The sequence below is a fragment of the Lissotriton vulgaris genome, chromosome 6, assembly GCF_964263255.1.
Source record: "Lissotriton vulgaris chromosome 6, aLisVul1.2, whole genome shotgun sequence".
NCBI classification, from domain to species: domain Eukaryota; kingdom Metazoa; phylum Chordata; class Amphibia; order Caudata; family Salamandridae; genus Lissotriton; species Lissotriton vulgaris.
The window spans coordinates 148,822,900-148,841,796 of NC_141694.1; positions in this window are offsets into that span (position 1 = coordinate 148,822,900).

An 18,897-nucleotide genomic window follows, 5' to 3' on the forward strand; every position below is an offset into this window, starting at 1 on the left:
CGAAATCCTACAAAACAATATACTACTGGCTGGCAGCAATTCATACCCGGCTAACGTTGGGACGGGCGACAAGTATAACAATAAAAGGGTACAAACGTAATATCTGCCCTTATATGCAGGAACTGATGGGGTGAAATAGATGTAGTAATTGAATAAATGCACATTTAGTTCACATGAAATTGAATTAAGTAGGTTCTCAACAGATCTGTTTGTATCCTGAGTAGGGGCGGTAGGAGGTTCCATGGACTGGTGGGCAAAGTTACCATGGTAACTGGGAGGTAGTTGATGTTGTATGGTCTACACTCAGCCGCCAGTTTGACAAATCAGATGAGAATGTTCTAAATGAGTTTACTGGTAGTGACAGGATGGGTAGGGAGGCAACACCCCTGCCTGGCATCACAACACTGCTTCCAGTCCGACTCTCTTAATGTTCTGAGCTCCGTATCTTTATTCCAAAGGGCATACTGCCACGTTTCAGACTTTAATTTGGCCAGTGGTCCCAGCCAGGTGCGAAGCTAACAGGTGCAGTGGGCTGGCGCCCAAAGTCCCAGGGGTCATTGAACCTTGATAATTGTTGTATTTTACTATCCCAACAGCAGTCATATGAGACATTTTCCCTGCATGCACCGGGGCCCATGGCATCCTTCTTAGGCTGATGCGCTGAGCAGCTTTTGAATGAAGATTATATCTTCTAACTGCCGTACACAGTACACATATAATCAGGGTGTTTTATGTGGGATAAAAAACTGGGGGATCTCTCAAAGGGGCGTGGTCAATATACTTAAGGGCGTGGCTTAAAACACGTAAGCTAAAAATCTGTGCATAGCATAGTGTGCCGCCCGACTTGTATTTTGATCTTCCTGCCATTGCATCCAGATATAGGATACAACAAGTAACATCATACCTGCAAAAAGTCAGGACTATTGGTTGTTAGTTGCATAAGATAAATAAGCAGCAACTATGGCTTGTATATAATATTGAAAAAGATTCCACTTAGAGCCCTGGTGACACAACAACAGTGTTGCTGCTCATGCGTTTCAAAAAGAGAAGGGAAATCCAGAGAGAGAATGAAGCTCTTTAAAGGATGTCCCTTACCCTTCAACGCTCACCTGGCATGACAACGTGCCGTAACGTCTCCACTAGTGAAAAGTGAGCAGTGTGAGCACGCGCACATCTATGTGCCTGCAGTGACTGCAGTACGGAAAAAACGGACTGCCTGTGCCAGGGCACACAACAGAGCCCGACAGGGACCCGTTTTGAGGTCTCCTTTAAAAAACTGCTGGTGCTCGGCAACGGTGAGATCCGGCCCACCTAGAGCCCTGTATACAATCAAACATATTGCTATAAATTGCGTGTTTTCACAGCACTGTACATAAAAAAATTAACCAGCCTCTTAAAGGCTGAAGCTTGCAGCAGATGCATTAACCCACTGAGCTTTTTTACTGGCCCTTGCTGCACATACACCCTTAAGCTGTCTCTGTCTTCACCTTTGTGTTGCCGCCCTTAAGCGTTGTCCTTCCTCTCTCTCTACTGCCCTTGATCCTTGGAGTCTGCTCTAGCTGTATGCTGATGCATTTGTTATGTTCGATAATCCCGCGCACTATATTTCAGATAAGAGAACATAAACCTATGTCTGAGTGTCTTGGGACATGGTCTAATTTTTAAATGCACGAGGATAAGGAGTAACGTAAACTTTGTATTTCGTTCGTTATCTCGGCCTTGTTAGGACTCTCCCCGCGGTCACATGCGGTCTGTGAGAGGCTTCACTCCCCACAGACCTTGAACAGAGCACAGGAGTCTGCGGGCAGCATTCCCGCCAAACCTCCCTGCAGCCTCCTGCGGCCGTGGGAGGAAAAGGCGCGATAACAGAGCATCCATTTGTCTTTTTTAATTGGTTCAGGATACTTGAGGGAAAACTGTTTTCTTATCCCTGGCTTAGCTGTAGCTGTCTTCCAGTACCGAGGAGGCTGCATCTGATAAATCACTGAACCCTCCTAAAACCCTGCATGGCAATCTTCTGTCTATAAGGGCTCAGCCTGTAAGATGGAACCTGAAATATTGCAGGGCCTGACACACACACTTTCGGGGGGGCTGGCCTGGCTGAACAGGTCTTTGATGCAAGAAGGGTCCCAAATGCACTGGCTCACAGGGGGGAATCGGTCCCAGTCACTGCCCACTGTTTAGTATCTAAACTATTACAAGCCCAAAGAGGACCAAAGACACCTCAAGACTGGACAGGCAAGCAAAACGGAGTATCTCCAGGCAGCTATGGGTTTTGCATACACTGAGGGTTGGGGTACAGACAGTGATAGCCAGGGCTGTGTGAGAAATTGGATTATTGTTTTGTGGGGGTAATTACCCACCCTAAGGAACAATCGCAACCCTTGTCAGGGTAAACCCTCAAAGTAAACAAATTAAACTGAGCTCAAAGAATAAATCATATACAAATATCGAACCAGATTAGAAAAATAGAGACCAATTTTATCAATAAAATGACACCAACATGATAAAAATCCAAAAAGGGGAACCAGAGATATGATTTTTTATAGTTTTAGGTAGAAATAGTGCTGAAAAGCACAAAGCCCCAATGGTAGTCATTGGTTGCACTAGACCAGGACATATGCAACTTGACGCTGACCATGATGGAGTGTGGGTCAGATATAGCATCCAGAGTCATCCTGATCAAAGATTTTACCTTCTGATTTAGAGCCTGATTTACAGATTGGTGGATGCGTCACTCCGTCACAAATGAGACAGGAATGCAGCCATTAACAAATCTTTCTGAGTTTATTCTTCTCCTCCTCATGCCTTGTCCAGGCAGGCCTGGCCTTCCCAAAATGGAGCCTAGGGCCCTCCATACAATGCACCCTTGCTGGCATATTAACTCAATGTACACTCACAGCACACTTACTATCCATCCATACCTCTATGCGTTCTACCCTTACATGTAAACATGCATTCAGCACAACACTCAGTCTGCACGCACTGTTCAGCACTGACATTTTTCTATCTTTAACCAGGGTGTGTTATTTTAAAACACACACACCGCCAGCACATACACTCACTATTTGCGCACTGTGCAGCACTTCACCCTTCATGTACTGAACTTCCCTCAAGCATACATACACCCAGCATATGCTTTCCCTGTGTATGCACTGCACAGCACTATATCTCTCCTGTAATGTATTCCTGTTAACATGTGCTAACCACACATGCACTGCACAGTACTGCTCCATCCTTGAACTGTACCCTTCCCAGTCACACATAGAACTAACGCGTAGTTACTACTCCTGCAACATGCAACACTCCTCTACCTGATGTAGGCCACGGGTGAGTTAAGCACACCGCAGTGGGACTTTTATAAAGATGAGTGAGCCTGTAGGCCTCACTCCAGTGACACAGGGTGAAAAGATCCTGTTCACTCCCACTGATCACTGCATAGTTGGCTGCCACCACCGCACTTGTGCTCCTTAACTCCTGGGGATGGTCGTAGCCAGAGGCGCAACTAGAGCCAAATTTCGGGGGGGGGAGGGGGGGGGGGACATGGGGCTAAGAAAAAATTTCGGGGGGGGGGGCTGAACCATTAATCAGTAGGCAAAGTGGAGCTGCAGGGGCTCTTAGAAGGGGTGAAACAACTTCAAGGCCTAATTAACTTTCAAATGGTCTTCTAAAGACCTGTAAAACGTTCGGGTGCAGCTCTGTGTGTGCCCGGGATCTGTCTCATCCCGGGCTGCCACACACGACGGGAGGGGGCTGAAGCCCGGTGAGTCCAATGGGTGTTGCGCGCCTGGTCGTAGCCTTCCACCACTATCAGGATAGCGCTTTTGGTGCCCCTCCCACTCCAACAAGACCGCAATCCGTGAGAATGTCCTATGTCATGGCGCACATGGATGATTTGTGTTCTCCTAGGATAAAAATTCAGCAGTGGGGATGCAGACAACAGTACAGCTAGGCCCTCATGGCAGAGGTGCATGTCTTTGCCATGTAGAGGACATTTCCCTCCCAACTACTTTACACTGTGAGAGGGTTTTATGCTTTTGTATATAATGCTGAGTATATGTGCAGCTGCATACTTATAAACATGGCCACTGCAATTATGCGATTCTACAGTTCCTGGTTTTTCCCGCATAATTATGGATTTGGCGCATTTTACACATAATTAATTGTCTGTTGCATAATCTGCAGGTTTTTAATAACATTAATTTTGCTTCTAGTTCAAAGAGATCAGAAGTTACTACAAATTTGGCGATACAAGCCCTGTGCGTCCCAGGGGTTGGCTGGTTATCTTTCAATTGTTTATTGTTTTATTTGGGTGTTAAACTGCTACTAATAATGTTAAATCTTTGCCCAGGCATTATTACCATATGTAAAAAGGACAAATGAATAAAGTAATACTATCATAAAAGTGCCCCATTATGCTGCACAATTTGCCTTTTCTTGCTGCATAATTTAGTCAACCCTGTTGACTAAATTATGCGGCATAATGACGCATAATTCCAGTGGTTCTTCTTATAAACAATTAATCAACCAGTATAGGCTTGCTGGTCTAACAAATAATATTTGTAACGTAATTACATAGTATCAGAGGCCTCAGTGTGTATATAACAGCAATGATGTTCTGGACAGCAGCGAAAACATCACTGCAAGGAGCCATATGTGTTGAAAGGAGGAGCAGGGGAACGACTTTGATATTCGACAAGCCGACATTCGGCAGCTCTGGCCTAAAATAAAAAACATTGGGCCCCTGCAATGTTTTTTTTATTTTTTACAAATTAAGCACTGTAAACAGGCACTGTACATGTAGAAACTATCATGCAGGAATGCAGAACGATCACAACGAAATTAATGTATGTTTTTTTTTTATCCAAATGCATATTCTTTTAAATTAAATTGCTTTATGAATATTGACTTTTCTGCAAAGTTAGTTCACATATCAAACAATACCTGATGTGAGCAAAACGACACTTTGTATTTTAAAATAAAACGTTCAGAATATCAGAATTTTCGCTTCTGGTGCTCCTATCAACATGTCCGTGCACAAAATGGCCGTCGTCACAGCACTTCGTGACTTCATTAGTGACGTACAAGCACTCCCAGTACGAGAGACCCTTCACAGTTAGGGGCAGGTTGACCCAGCACGGAATGCACTCTGTGGTTTCACATATCTGATTTCTGCAGCTGATTGCCCCTACTGGATCAACGTAAAAGTCAGTCGCACAACTGCAATGTAATGGGAAGAGCCATTAAAAGCTAGCTTAGCTTTCTTGAGAGTGATTTTTATCCCAGCCAGAACCTCCTCCCCTCTGTTATCTGATTCAAATTCAAATTATTAGGTGCTGGGCACCGTTTTTGACACAGAATCAAAACATATTTTACTTTCTAAAATGCAAATGCGTTCTATAATAGTTTTCATAAAAACTGCATATTTATAAATATTGACAGTCACATAATAACTCCTGGAATAGCTAGTTTACCCTGCAAATATCAAAAGGATCATTTCAATGTTTTGGACCACACCAGAAGAACATATTTAATTACAGCAAATCGTATTTTATCCAGGGTGCAGTGTTCCCACACGTTCAGCATTCCCACGCGTTCAAACCAACTTTACAGTCAGAGGGAAATCTGACTGAAGGACGTGTATAATATGATTTGCATCAAGCCCGGGCCTTCGGAATTAGGGGTGGGCCAAATGATGCAGCAAGAAAACATTTAGGGCCACATTACGAGTCTGGCGGTCGAAGGACCGCCAGACTTGTGGTGGTGCGGCGGTGGCGGATACTGCCACCACTGCCCTATTACCAATCAGGCAGTCGGAGCGCACTAGGATGACCGGCTCTGCCAGGGAACAGCCGTTCCCAGGCATAGAAGTGGCAGTCAGAAGCAACAATATACGTGCCAGGAACGCCACGGCTCGCCAAGCATATTACTAGTTTCCTCTCCGCCAGCCCGGCAGAGAGAAAATAAAGGGGGGTCCTACAGGGTGCCCCTCTGCCTCAGACATATATGGGTGCATACAAGGAGGCATAAAATGTACCCCCCTGTGTGCATGCACATAGGTTCCTGAACAGCATGGGCTTTCAAGTCAGCAAGATATCAACTGGGGTGAAAGGTGTGTACCCAGTTTAAATATGCAAGACCGAAGCATATGCATGTATATATTATGGGTCAATACCAAAAATCAATAGGGGGGAGAAAGGATCACTAGTCCTGAGTAATCAGGGTTTTGTATTCAAATCGTTTCCTGTTCTGATAAAAAACCCTCATTCACGTACCAAGGCTCGATTGGCGGTGTATCTTGGTTATCCGCCTTTGTTTTAGCCATGTGACAGTATCATCATTGGGTTTAGTTGTATGCTTCCTCCACCCGGAGGTAACCACTGGTTAATGCAGTAGTGATTAGAAAAAAGGAAGAAGTGTGGTGTTTCTAAAAAGGCTTATAGGTCCAGTAGACATTAGATATAATAATTACTAGAGAAAAAGCCTGTTAAAATAGTTGGTGTGCGTAGTAAGCTGTATTAGGGGGCTTCCGCACTAATTAAAAAGGTCGACATGTTTCAGCCATAGATTGCCCTTAAGGGGTCGGGTTGGCTTTCTTCAGGACCTAATAACTATAGTGAGTGAATTAAGAAAAAAACATAAAAAAACAACCTTCTACTGTAGGTTGAGTCTTGGGAAATTTTCGAAATGCGAAAGGCCTTGGAGGTACCTGTAAAAGGGAATAAAAAGGAGGGAGAGATTGACAATACAAACACATAGATAGCGTCACTGCGCGTTATCATAGATGATGTTGTGCTTAGGCAAGCAGAAGACTAAGTAATCATAAATGGCAATTCTTTTCTACAAAGGCAAATTTCTCTCATTGCTCAAAGGCAAACATCCTCTCATTGTAATAAAGGATCATGTAGATGTTATGTGCTCCTCTAATATGTGGATGGTTAGGAGCTGGTGCGTGTGTGTTGCACGGCCTCTTGTTCACGTGTAGCATTTTGGTGAGAGCAAAAGCGGTAACTTATCCAGGTTCTTCTCGTGTGTACTCATTGCACCCCTATGTGGCGTTGGCTCATATGGTTGAGTGGACGTTGGTTGTTATCGCGTCTTGTAAGGGACGCCCCTCGTGGGATTTTTCCCAAATTTGTAGTCTGGGCTCATTAAAAATGTTAGTGTGTAGTCCGGGCTCATTAAGAATATTACAAATATTTTCTAGCAGTGAGTTAAAGCAAGGCGCGGCAGAGCGCATTTAAGCTAAGAATTATAAAATTGCCTGCAAAGTCTGTGTTTGTATAATGGGGGGCGGGACCCGATTGGTGCTTGGAGCGTGATACTTAACCATAGCACCGACACATTTAGAGACATATTGTGTTACTGACATGGTGGTATGTTACCTCCTACAGGATACTATGTTTGGGTAGTATACCAGTTTTTTGCCCCGCCTCACTTCATGTAGCGCGTACCTTATGGTGTTTGAGTTGACACCTCTTCGGGCTGTAATCAAGATACACCGCCAATCAAGCCTTGGTACGTGAATGAGGGTTTTTTATCGGAACAGGAAACGATTAGAATACAAACCCTGGTTACTCAGGACTAGTGATCCTTTCTCTCCCCTATTGATTTTTGGTATTGATAATAAGGAAACTGAAGGGATCACAGACTTTTCCTTCTCCCTCACTTGATATAAGAAAATATATTATGGGTCAGCCATACTTTCTATATTTCTCAAGATCAGAGCCTACGCCTTTTGTCACCCTGCTGGGTCAAGTAATTACATTCCTATGCAGCAGAGGGAACAAAAGCTTCCCCACACAAAGAAAACAATTAACAGTGCTTCACTTGGATCCTGAGCAGGAGTGCCTTTGTGGCTAACTGCCTAAGCACCTTCATTGAATCCACCCACTATCTAGATCCTCACCAAGCTGGTTTTAGGCCTCAGCATTCCACGGAATCAATCGCCCTGGCCGTTCACGAGGAGCTAAGAAAGGAGGCTGATCAGAACATCCCTCAGGCATTGGTGCTCCTGGATCTGTCGGCGACATTCAACACCGTCGACTCCACCATCCTTCTCGACCGTGTCGAGTAGGCCGGCATCCGGGGGCAACCACTGAGGTGGTTCGCCTCCTTTATTCAGGACCGCTTCCAGGCAGTTTCTCTCTCCCCATTCTCTTCGGTAGGAAGGCGTCTTACCTGTGGAGTCCCGCAGTGCTCCTCTCTCTCACCACTCCTCTTCAACCTATACATTCGTCCCCTAATCTCGGAGCTTCAGAAAAAATCTGTGATCATGTTCAATTATGCTGACGATCTTCAGCTCATCTTTAACATTGACCCCTCCCAGTCTTCCATCCATAACGTCTACTCCATCATGACCTTCATGAGCTCCTGGATGAATTCAAATCAGCTTAAACTTAACCCCGACAAGACCGAGTTAGTCCTCACGGGGCCCCAAGGCAACCCCTGGAATTCCACCTTTTGGCCCCTCTCCCTCGGTCCCTCTCCCTCCCCTGTTGACTCTGTCAAGAGCTTAGGCATCACTATTAGCAAGTACCTCTCCATGAGGGCTCAAATTAACTCAGTAGTATCCGTCTGCTTCTTCCATCTGCGTCGCATTCAGAAAATCAGCAGACTTCTTTCTCATGAAGCTCTTGTTCAGGTCACTCTGGGACTGGTCATGTCTCGCATTGACTATGCGAACTCCCTATATGTGGGCATACCTGCATACCAATCCCAACGTCTTCAACTCATCCAGAACCAGGCAGCTAGGCTGATTCATGGCCAACCGAGGTCTAGTCACACCAAGCCTCTCCTTAGGAGCCTTTATTGGCTCCCAGTGGCCCAACGCAGCCTCTTTAAACTTGGCTGCATGAATCACAAAGCCCTTTCTTCTCAGGGGCCTTCCTTCATCTCCTCCCTTTTACACCATTATGTTCCCCACATCGCTCTACGCTCCTCCGACTCCAACCTACTGACCCCTGCTCCTTCAGACGTAAGAAGCATGGAGGCCTTAGATTCTCCACCCAGGCTCCACTCCTATGGAATTCCCTTCCCCAGCACTCCGTCTTCTTCCTTCCTATGATCACTTCAGAAAATCACTTAAAACTTGGCTCTTCTCTCTAGCTCACAACTAGTTTTTTCCGCTTTTTACCACTCAGCCCTTCCACTCCAGCGCCATCAAACCGTAGGTGAACGTGCGCTCTACAAATCCCATTTATCATATCATATCATATCAGTGTATGGGAAATAAAATCTGCATCCGTTAATTAGTTGTTACCGTGTACCAGGGCTGGGACAGCCGAGGTCCACTGAACAAAGGAGGAAGCCCAGAGAACTGGAGCCAACAGAGGAGGGGCCTTGTCAGTGATGTCAATGATGGGCGGTGTTGAGGCCACTAGAGGAGATGTGATCAGTGACTTCTGGATGGTGCCATCTTGAACTGTCCCAGTATACTGTGCATGAGGGTTAGGATATGGTTGGAGGGGTGATGTTGCACTGTAGGATTTGCCAGGGGTGCCTGGCTTCTAAAATATTCCACCCCCATTTAAACACTTGCACAAGGGAAAGAGAGTGATTTTTGCTGTTGGACTCTGGGTACTTGACTGCAATTGCAGCAGCTGCCAAGGACAGCTGGAAAGACGAGCCCTTTAGGACCTAAAGGACTAGGGACTCTGCCCCCAGGTGACTCCAGTATCAGTGGGTCTCACAAAGGGCCAGTGAGGATGGCCCCTTACTCCTCCTAAGCATGATTTGGGGGAAGATCTGGACTTCCACACGCCTGGAGAAGGAGAGGAACACCAGAGATGAAGGAAAGAAATAACATTGCCACAGGGACCCAGTAATACTAGCTCCCTGCAGAACGTGCCATCTTGGAGGTAAGGAAGGCTGCTGAAACTGCTCCTAGTGGTTAGGGCTTGCCACCAGGAGAATAATGAGCCCAAAAACTCATCCAAACAGGCTGAATGGGGCCAGAGTTATGGCCTTTTGAGTTAGGTGAGCTTTAAACCCCCCCCCCCCTTGAAAATGGAGCTCATGGGGCTCTGCTGCATTTTTTAAAAATTACCCCAAGAGTGTGCAGTACCCTGGGGTTGAAGCAAGATTTAATTCATTATTCAAAGGAATGGGGCATGCATGGGGATCATCTTCTTCCTCTCTTTGCCCCTGGGTCCCCCACCTCACTAGGGGCAACAACAAAGAAGATATGGGGCACCGGGAACCCAGGATCCTGATGCACAGCAAAGGCCTGAGAGCAGTGCACCCCCTATGCCCCCAAGTCTGTGTCTGCGGTTTGGAGTGCACACAGCATGCTGCATCCTGCCTCATGGAGCGCAGGCCACAGAAGGAAGACAGGCTGGCTACTGCATCAGCCGAGGGAGGAGGGTGAACATGATAAAGCTTGCTGGTGTTGTGGGGCCTTAAGGTACTCCCCATGGCCCCTACTGCTCTACTTACATAAGGGGTGTCCCGTGTGGGACTGGGAACCCAGTATGAAGAGGAGAAAACACAAAAGAAAAGACCTTGAGCTCCCAAACAAAGCGGGAGACCCTCAGTTAAAATGTTCACTGTTTGTAGTTAGAGCACCGCATAATGCATCAGGAGAGGCTCATTTCCATATTTGCTGCTTTTTGTGGCACCACCAATGAGTTTGGGAAGTGTGGAAGGGGCCACAAGGTTTTCCACAAGGTTTTCCACCTATTTTTAAGGCACTCCAAGGGTGGAGCTTATAGTTTTCAGATGGGAGTACAGCATGCTCTAGGGGCTGCATTTTATGAGGCCTGAAAGTTTATAAAAATTAAACACGGACACATGTTATATTTCTTTTCAATGCTATATTAATCCTTTAGGATAACTAATTTTTGATCAATATTGAAATGCCTTATTGACATTAAGGACTGCATTGATACTTGGTTAATAAGTATAGTGAAATGTTGATGATTTTTTTTTTAAACAAATGTTATTTGTCATGTGACACATATGCTGCAGAGCCCTATTCCCCAGGGGCGACTGCCCAATCAAAACATGTAATAATGACTTTGACAGTTTACAGAGTGATATCCAAGAAAAATTAAGAGTAATACAAGAAAAATCAAACTCCCCCCCGCTGCGCCCTCCCCCGATCACACCAAACACCCACTCTCGACAGAACCATTCCAATGTTAAGATATAGTTAGCCACCAGAGTTCCCCCACCCACCCTCTTCCCTGAATCCTCCCCTACCACCCTAATCTTATAGAAGTGGGTCCCATTCTACCGGCACAGAATCTAAAAGCAGTCCCCGATAGTCCGCCCACCTTTTCCATATTTTAAAGTGTTTTAGGGGGCACCCCCTGGCGATGAAGAGGGGGTTTTCTTGGCCCATGCAAAAGTCCAGGCCATTCTTCCATGTGGCCAATGCAGGGGGCCTCAGTGCCTTCCACGCCCTCGCTATGTCACTTTTGGCTAATGTAAGACCCAACAACAATAAAAGGTGTTTGTAAATGTTGCCGCCTATACCCTCCATAACATGTAATAATGCTAGTTTCGGAGAGCGGCGAAGATCCCATCCCAACACCTCCTATAAACAATAATAAACCCCCCTCCAGAAATGATCTAGGCAGAGACACTGTCAAACTGTATGCAATAGCGTGCCCTCCTCCCGGTTACATCTAAGACATACAGGGGACGCAATCAACCCTGCTCTCCATAAACGTACGCCTGTGTAATAAGCCCTATGTAAGTATTTATACTGAACCAGGTGCAGGCGCACCGCTATGGCCGCTCCTCGTGGTGCAGCCAGGACCTCCACCCAATCCTCTTCCTCTAAGAGACCCAAATCCCCCTCCCAATCCTCCCAGAGTTTCTGGAGCGTGGAAGAGCAGTGGGTAACCAGAGTTTGGTATATTCTGTAGATCTTACGGTCCTGAAGATCTACCATAAAAACGTTGGCCTCCAGGGGGCTAAACTCAGCCAAAGACTCCAATCCCGCAAGACGAGGTAACAGAGCGTGTGGAGATTGTAAATACTTGAAGAACTGGGAGTTCCGCGTATGAAATTGCGCCCGAAGGTCCTGGAAAGACCTCAGGACCGGACCTCTCACAACATCGCCCAAGATCGATATCCCTATATGATCCCAACCCCGAAATCCCTGCAGGGCAGCTAGTTGTGGCAATCGCCCATTGTCCCAGAGGGGATTCTCCAGCGTTAGTGTGTTCCACCACCCTATCCTACGCAAAACCTTACTCCAGATTTGGAGCACAACCTTTGTTACAGAGGGCAAAGAGCCCCGCAGAAATACTGAATATAAAACCTTGTGCAGCGAGTGATCTCCCAGGAGCCACCTTTCTACTCTGATGCCAGGTCCTCCCGATCGCCATACCACCATTCGTTCAATACCAGCAAATGAGATGCCTGATAATAGGACAGGATATCTAGCGACGCCAGACCCCCACAGTAGGTAGATAAAAAACACGACGGCAGGGCCACATGTACCGTGCCTCCTTCCCACAAGAACTGCCCAAGAGCCGCGTTTACTTGCCTAAACCACGGGCGGAATCAGATATGGATGGTTCTGTAACTGATATAGAAGGCGGGGGAGCCCAACCATCTTAAATATGGCTGATCTGCCATAGATAGTCAGTGGAATGCGGGACCAGGTCTTAATATCTACACGCACTCGCTCCAATACCGGTACCAAGCGACTATGGGCATGTGCGTTATAAATGCCCCAAGATATTTCAGTCCTCCTGCTGCCAGCTGGATCGACGATGCCCAGGCGCCCAAATCTTCCCGACCTCTGAGCATCCTCAACGTAGGCTTGCGGGGGTTCATATACAGTCCAGAGGTCTCCCCAAAAATGTGCATTATGCACAGGAGCAGTGGCCCGTTCTGTCCACATTTGTGAGGAAGAAGAGGATGTCATCCGCATACTACGTAATCCTGTCCGACTACGTAATCCTGTCCGACAACGCCTGGGCCCATTCAAAGTCCTGGACCTGTGCGTCCATTCGCACCCCGCGGCCATAGGCTCCTAAATGTTGATGATTTTTATCATGCAGTTTGTGGTGCACGTTTGATAAAGCCAATAGGCTTACACTATATGCTGTGATGTCCCTTGTTAAAGCCAATAAGACTGTTTTATTTAAAGTGATACCCCCTATATTGTGAAAGCTATCTGGTATAGGTGGGGGTACTGTGAATTTAGGGGTCATGAAACATGAGAACATCAAATGTGATTGCAGAATGGCATCTATCATATTTTTGATCTGCCTGATGTATATATTTGTATATATTCATAAATCAATGTGTATTATTTAGTAAAGTGTATAATACTTTCCCCTTTCCAAAGAAAAAGCACTGGAAAATCATTAATTGGGTGTCATTACTGCATGGCAGCAAATGGTGATCACTGTCCCACACCACCTCCTATGAGTAGGACTTGGGTGGCTCTGTTTCACTACCCTGAGAGAGCCAAGCACTACAATGGGGTGCTTGGTCCCAGTAAGTAGAAATTGTGGACCTAATATTTGTGCAGGCATCACATCCTGCACAATTAATACCAACATTTCCTACACAGTGTATCTCTGGTTTTATCTAATATCCTAATATATTACGATGCCTGCATTCTCAACCAAAACTGATGACGCTATTTTATCAGATACTATAAAAGCACACTGCCTGGGCAGAATTGGGGACGGTGTTGTCCTCAAGACTATATGAGGAAATGTGCCTCTGAATAGATTAGGATTGACAATAAATCAAATAGAATGATCAGTTATAAGTAAGCATTCTTTAGACAAGATCAGATAGAAACCATGAAGTTTTATTAAGAGATTAAAAGTTTATTACAAAAGACAAAATATGATTAATTGGTCAGTATCATAATAATCTCAAATTTGGGAATTAGCATACAGCTCAGTCAAATTCAGCATGAAGTTTGATTTAGGGCGAGGCTTAATATAGATATGATCCTGCTCTCAAAGAATCAGGGCAAGCAGCTCCTGAGGTTAGAGATTGGGTCATCTCTAAAATTTGGCCCATTTTTATAGAAAACTACACAACAAAAATCATACAGTTAGCATAAGAAGAGAAATGATATATAAAATGATATAAAGGCTCAGATATCACAAACACAATATTTAATAATGGTATATTATACCATCCCTAAATGAATAGAAATGAGCCCCCTTTTGCTCTATGTCATCAGATCTGACAGTACAAATGTTGTTAAACTAAAATAATGACTGTCTTAAGAATTGAATGGCCTTACTAAGCTTCAGACAGGAAGAACCTTAAACAACAACATTTGAAAGGAAAGCTTCCTTTAGAGAAAAACCTCTCATTCAAATGAAATAACAGAATATCAAAACATATTGTATTTAAAAATATTTTAGAGCTCTTTTTGATGCATGTGGAGACAGTAAGAATGTAAATATGATCACATTTTGAATTCCAAGATAGAGTTAAGGCTTAATTTGGCCAAGTTAAGGAAACAAACATAGATCAATAAAACGCAAAATATTCATACACCTAAATAGCCATTTATTATTAATTAAGAAATTGCTCTAACAGCAGCCAAGTGTAAATTGCATGCCAAGCCATTGCTCTTTGCCTCTGGTCTGGTCTTGTCCTCCTTGTACCCATTGGTAATTAACTGATCATTCTGTTCCACAACAACTGATAAATATTTAAATATGTTTTGCTCTTCCCAGTTCTCTCAACAGCAGCAATATTTTATGCTTTGGCTGAAAACCATAGCCAACCAGTGCTTCTAAGGAATTTTCAAAAATCTCTAAACACTCTTCCAGTCAATGTTAGCTGGTCCAGCTTGTGGAAGTAAAAACAGTGATTGTATAACTGTGCTACCACTTTCCATGAACCTTGTGCAACATAATCAACACTTGCACATGTGTTAATTTCTGTCCTTAAAGTCCTTTACTTCTACGCCCACCTTACCATTTCTGTTGTTTGTTACTTTTTTTTAACATTTTTGAATGAATAACAACTTTGAGTACAGAACTGATTATCGTGACTTAGACCTTTCACTGAGTTTCTTACTTTGTAACACAGTTGTGTACTTTTAGATTGCGCTGCCCGGTAATGGTCCTTTTGCTGCCTTTTAATGGCCCTTCCTCTAAAAGATGACTCCCCCACCTTTTCACTCCGAATGCTATTTAGCTCTGCTCTGATCCTTGTTGAATGGAGCCAAGCCTACTCTCTGGGATCTCTGATGAGTGCCCTCTCTCCAGCACACCTCTCTTGCACCCCTTTGTGGGGCATTTGTGGGTTTCTGGCTGGGCCTCTGGAGCTGTGCAATCAAGTAGTGAGTGAGTGCTCAACTCTTTGTGTGTAAGCATGGTTAATGTTGACATTTTGGTCTTGTGATGGGTGGTATTGTGGCGGCTGCCCACTTGAGTTCTTGTGTGTGGACAAGGTCAGTTTTTACAGATATGATAGCTTCTTGATGACTGTGTTCACTAGTTCTTCATTAGAGTGTTAGTGTGTGGAGACTTGGGCAAGGTAAAGCTTACCATTGCAGATTTTCAACATTTAAAGGTTCTTACCACTGTGAATCAATGCACAGGTCTCAACTGGTGAGGGTTTTCCCCACAGTCCGGGATAAACTACTCTGTAGGATATTATAACCCTCTTAAAAAGGTGTACATTCAGAGCATGTTTCTTTTCTCCAACACCTGGTAGGTTGTAATGTCCAGAACTGCTGGTTGAGTTTGTTACAAAATTAGGTAATGAAGATGCAGTGCACAATGATGAATGTAGGGGATTTATTTCTTCACAAGCAACACGTTTTCTCACAGCACCAGTGAGCTCGCCATCTGGCTACTATAGAACCTCCAGCTCAGAGAATAACATAGAACATTAGGCACTCAACCTTCCAAGGTGATTTAAAAGCATAACACGCTCTTCTCTCCCTGGGTCAATGCAGAAGTTGTCAGAAAGAGAGCATGGTGTTCCACAAACAGGGTGTCAAAGGACCTGAAACATTTGATGGAGATGGCATTGGCTAGGTCCTTGAAGTGTCCGCCGTCATTGTAGTAAAACAAAGCTTGTTAGCAATTTTTTATTTTCTTCTACATTTAAAATGAAAATATGAAATTAAATTATATTAATTTGTAAAATAAAAAAAAAACTTTTTAAAATTTTTAAATGAAATACACTTTTTTATACCTTTCACTACACTTTATCACACGGAGAGCTCTCTATGCACAAATATAGGAACATTAAATAAGTATATTAAACGTTATAATAAATTATTTAAAATATGTTTATGTTAAATATAGATGCAAATAATTGTATACATTTATTTTACACATAGACATTTTTTTATATGCTAGAGTACTTTAAACTTTATTTTGAATTATATCTTTAATCAGTTTAAATATACTAGATTAAAAACAAATGATTTTTTCATCAGTTCCCACCAAAGAAAAAAACATATGTTTATTATGCATTATTAAAAGTGACATATAGAAATAATGGAAAGTATTTTGATTATATTTTAATAATAATTTTACATTAATGTATACATTCAAAAAGGTTCTTAAAAGAGTTTATGATTAAAGAATAAAAATGTTTTAAATTTAGAATTTATAACTTCAAGACAGGTTGATCAAATATTTCATAAGTAAAAAGGTTTTTTTTTGTAATTGTTTTTTAAACATTAAATTATATGTATTTTAACTAATGTAAATTAATTTCACATTATTGTAGTTTAATTTTATGTACCTACCAATATTATATTATGTGGGAGGATATTACGGTACCAGTTGGTGGCCACGCGCGGTGCTGGACCTACTACTGTTTCTGTTTGCAGTAGTAACTTACACTCATAAATTTGACTTTACCCTCCCTTTTCAAGGGATAAAGATGTTTAAGTCTACAATTTTTTTTAAATTCTTTTTTATTAACAATATCAATCAACATCACAAGGCATATCACAGTACATTATCTTTTCCCCTCACAATTCAATCAAGTCCATGTCTAAGTGTACATTAGCTTATTGCTTATCATGTCTACATTTATTCATCATGAGCCGGTATCATTGGAGGAGTACAGATGTTCCCTCTATATACATTCCAGTCATTCCAGATGCGAGTCAATTTGTTTGGACACCCATGGCCACATTTACAGTCTTCTCACGAACATACACCAGTCCATATCCCTCTTCCAGGCGGATACTGTAGGCACCTGTGTTGCCTCCCATTTCTGTGCAATATTACGTTTGGCTATCATCAACCCCAAAGTAGCCCAGGTGATACGTGTGCAATTCAAGTCAGTGGGCTCCTACACATTTAGGAGACACCTTTTGGCCTACAACGTGATGTCATATGTGAGCACCTCGCTCATTACTTCATGTATCGTTCCCCAGTATCACTGTATGTTTGTGCATTCCCATAGTATATGGAGGAATGTTCCTTCATTGCCACATCCCCTTCTACATTTACCATCCTCTGCTCTCCCCATATGCACCAAACCCGGCCGTGATGTATATATGGTGCAGAATTTTTAGCTGCACCAGTCTCAGTCTGGCTGCTATGGCCACTTCTCGTGGTGAGGTGACCGCTATTGCCCCACTTCATAGTCAAGTATAATGCCATCCCTTTCCCATTTGTCTCGTATCTTCAGGAGGGGTTCGCCAAAATGGTTCACAAACTTTTTGTAGGTAAGCGAGATGGCCTTCATTGGTACATAGCCATCTAGAAGTCTGTCCTCGAGGGGGGAGGATTCAGGAGGAGTTACTCCCTTCTGGAGAAACGACTGCAATGCATGCCGAACCTGCATATACCGAAAGTATTTTGTGGGAGATAGATCATACTCCTGTTGCAAGGCGGGAAATGATTTCACCTCACCCCTCACCCAGAGGTCACCAATCTTTGAAATACCTATAAAATACCACTTGTCGAAGCATCTCGATGATCACAGATTCCCAAGCGATTCCGAATCCCACGGTGGCATGGCCATAGTTACCTTGCGTCCCATCCTAAGCTTCTGTTTGCTGCAAGCCATATTTGCACAGAGTGTTTTTTTGACCCAGTCGCCTCCCTGCGCTGGAGTAAAGCGCCAGGCTGAGAGCAAATCAATAACCTGAGTGTTAGACCTGGCACCATTGGCGTGGGTCTCCCTTCCATGTTTGCTGTTGCCTCATGTGTTTTTGCTGGTATTAGATGCTTTGGGCACTGTGCCACTGCTGTCCAGTGCCACAGTGCGAGTGCTCCCTACTGTAAATTGATGTATTGATTAGTGGTTCCATGATTGGATGTTTGGTTTACTTTTCAGACCCTAGTACAGTGCACTGAGTGTGCCCAGGGCGTGTAAATCCAAATGCTGCTAGTGGGATTGCAGCACTGTTTGTGCCACCCACAGAAGCAGCCTTGTAAAATGTGTCTAAGGTCTGCAATTGCAGAGCCTGTGTGCAGTCTGGTACTGTCATGCTGACTGGGCAAGTGCACCCACTTTCCAGTCCCTAAACCTTCCCTTGACTTCATATCAGACACCCCTATGGTAGGCCCAAGGGCAGGGTGCATTGTAAGTATAAGGTAGGACAAGCCCTGATGAGTGTGGCATGTCCTAATAATGAATTTCATTTTTCACTATTGCAAGGCTACCTGTTCTCCATAGGCCAGAATGGGCTGCTAGAATTGTTACACTTTATAATCTTAACAGGCTCAGAGAACATGGTAGAAGTTCGAGTTTAGTATGCCTGGACTCAGGATAATAAAATACATATTTTAGTGACGTTTATTTCAATATTCTGTGTTTGCAAATACCACTTTTAGAAAGTAGGCATTTGCTTGCCTAACCATTTAAACCTGCCTCTGCTAGGTTGTGTATTCCTTTGTCTGGGTTTGTGAGTGACAGGGCTGGGGGATTCCAGGAGACAGGCTGGGGCAGCCCGGCGGTGAATAGAGAGATCTGCAT